The sequence below is a fragment of the Dromaius novaehollandiae genome, chromosome 1 (assembly GCF_036370855.1).
Source record: "Dromaius novaehollandiae isolate bDroNov1 chromosome 1, bDroNov1.hap1, whole genome shotgun sequence".
Lineage (NCBI taxonomy): Eukaryota > Metazoa > Chordata > Aves > Casuariiformes > Dromaiidae > Dromaius > Dromaius novaehollandiae.
In genome coordinates this window covers 186,023,263-186,026,381 of record NC_088098.1, presented here as the reverse complement: position 1 = coordinate 186,026,381, position 3,119 = coordinate 186,023,263, and positions in this window count along the sequence as shown.

Here is a 3,119-nt window from a genome sequence, read left to right as displayed (position 1 = left end):
CGTCACGGCGGGGGCCTCGCGGGGCGGGGCGCGGGCGGCCGCCTGCACCGCGCCCTGTGGGGGCGGGCTCGCTCCTCCCCCCGCGCCGGCCGCCTTCGCACGCCCGGTGGGGCTGGAAGAGGGTGGCGAGCGCGCCTTTACCACCGTGAGGGCTGGCCGCCCCTCTCCCGCCCGGCCCCCGCCCCGCGGCCGTCGGGAGGCCCTGCCCTTTCCCTCACACGTCCCTGGGGAAGGGTGGGCGCCTGCTGGCGGCTCTTCACGGCGGGAGGGAGGCAGTAGCTGAAGGAGGCCACATTGGTGTTGCCATCTTCTGCCCTCCCGCCTGGCGTGAGGGGCCACAGGACGAGTGGCTGCCTGCTCTAAGTCCCAAGGCAACCGAGGATAGAAGCAGAGGGGAGGAAGAAAGGAAGTGATGAGAGTTAATTAACGTATAAGAATGAGAGGAAAGAGAGTAAATACTTGAGAGGATGAGAGGCCACCGGAAGTGATTCATGTCCTTCTTTGGATGGATTATAGGATTTTAGAAAGGGATAAACATCTACAGAGGAAAAGATAAAAATTGATCTGGAAAAACAAGCAGCAGAATATTTTTTGATACTTACATTTTGCGAGTTAGTTACGTGTGTATATGCTTCAATATATTTATATATGGATTTCCTGAAAACACTCAAAATTGTAGTTTGCCCTTTTGAAAATCTTCACGTGATATGTCAAATGCAGTTATCAATCAGCACGATTAGTCCGGTGTCACAGACTGATAAAATGTTCAATTTCTTTTCAATACTGCAACATAACAGATTTTCTTTTGCTCTTATCCTGTTTTTTTCTCCTTCTTACCTGATAGTACTGCCACTGGATCTGAATTGTCTGCAGATTGTTAATCAGTACGACTCGACAAAGAGAATTACTCTTTTTATCTCCTATTTCAAATGGTGTTTGTTCTTCTAAGGCATAATTCTGAGCACGTATCATGGTTTTATATATCTGATTGATATTCATCAATCTTCTATAACACCGAAATGCCACTGCTTTAATTCATCTCTCAGTATCTTTTTAAAGTACAGCTGCTATTAACCATAAAGGTGAGTTGACCATATATAGTATTTCATTAATCTTAGGCAGAAGTATAAATGTAACTTCCTACAGCACAGAACTCATTGGATGTTGTATGATGATCCATATATATTTGCTTTTACTTCTTCACTGAACATACAACATATGATCATATATGATTAACTTTTTAAACCTTCAGTGGAATTGAATTTCTTGTAATCTTAAAACCTATTTTAAAATCAATAAAAATGTCCCCAACTAATCATTTTTCTGTTCATTGATTTGCACAGAAGTCAGGGAAAATAGCACATCCCTTGCTACTTTTTCAATTAGTAAACTTAGATTAAAAAATACTAAATTAAAAGTACTAGAATTTGGGAGGGGGTTATTTCTTACTTCCCTTCTCTTGCATATATTGGTCTGGGTCTCTCCTGATGGCACAATGTTCTTTGTCAAAAGATAATCAGCCACAAGAGAAGAAATATTATATGTGTTTGTTTTAGGGAAAAAAACTGAAACAACAGGAAATAAAAAACCAAACAACTAAGTGTAGGAGAAAATGGGCAAATCTGTGAAGTGAAAGACTTCACAAAAGAACAATATTAATTTTTTTCAGCTTCCATAACATTTTCTTATATTGAAAAGTACCTACCCGTAGAAGTAGCCTCTTTTGAGTCCAGTGGGACAGTGAAGTGAATGGGAATTATTCATTTAACCACTGTGTCTGACTGGCAACTGTATGCCCACTCTATTTAGCTTTTTTTTTTTTTTTTTTTTTTTTGCAATAAAGCAAAGACGTCTGAGTCACTTCTGTGACATAAATCATAAGCATCAACTTAGACAAATCAGCCTATGCACTGTTGGAGTTTTGAAGCTCTCCCCAGCTCCTTGAATGTGGTCTGTGTTTTTGCTGTGTCTGGAAGAAAGCTGGGTGCAGGTCACACACACACTCCCCCTCCCCCCCCCCCCCATTTGGAAACAGGTATGTGGTAGAGGAGGGAGGTACAATAAGGATGTTATGCCTGTTATGTATTGCCTTGAGCTGCCTAGTGAAATATCTGGTTGGGGATCAACATCATACTAGTTCTGTACATCTTTATTAACCAACATAATTGTTTGCTGCTAATTGTTTTTTGCAACTGCTAATTGTTTTTTTCTCTTAATGCATATGTATATATTTGATACTTTGGGGCAGAGTCCACCACACCAAGTTTCAGTGGTGCAGATCTATGGCTATAGATAGCAGAGCAGCGAAGGTATTTGTGATATAGAGAACTGCCACATCAAATCTATTCCAAAATCCTTTAGGGTAAATACAAAACTCATTATTCTTGGAACATCGCTATTGATGTGCTATTCCAAGGCACTGTCACAAGAGTCATAGAATCACAGAAACATTGAGGTTTGAAGGCCCCTCAAGGAGTCATCTAGTCCACCCCCCTTGCTTAAAGCACAATCCACTAGAATAGGTTGTGCAGGACCATGTGCAATTGGGTTTTGAAGATCTCCAAGAAGAGACTCCACAACCTCTCTGGGCAACCTATTCCTGTCACTAGGTACTACTAAGAAGTGTCTGTCTCTGTCTTCTTTGCTTCCCATTAGGTATTTACACACAGATAGGATCCCCCAGCCTCTTCTTCAGGCTGAACGGTCCCAGCTCTCACCCTCTCCTCATATGACAGATGATCCAGTCCCCTAATCATCTTTGTGGCCCTCCTCTGAACTTGTTCCAGTATGTCCATGTCCTTCTTGTACTGGGGAGCCTAGAACTGGGCAAAGCATTCCATATGTGGTCTCACCAGTGCTGAGTAGAGGGGAATAGTTAACCCCCTTGACCTGCTGGCAGTGCTCTTCCCAATGCAGCCCAGGAGGCTGGCAGCCCTCTTTCTGCAAGAGCATATTGCTGGCTCATCTTCAACATTTTGTCTGCCAGGAAACCCAGGTGGTTCTCTGCAAAGCCACTTTTATTGGCCTGCAGGGTGTACTGGCACATGGGTTTATTCCTCCCCAAGTGCTAGACTTTGCATTTCCTTTTGTTGAATTTCATGAGGTTCTCACTGGCCCAT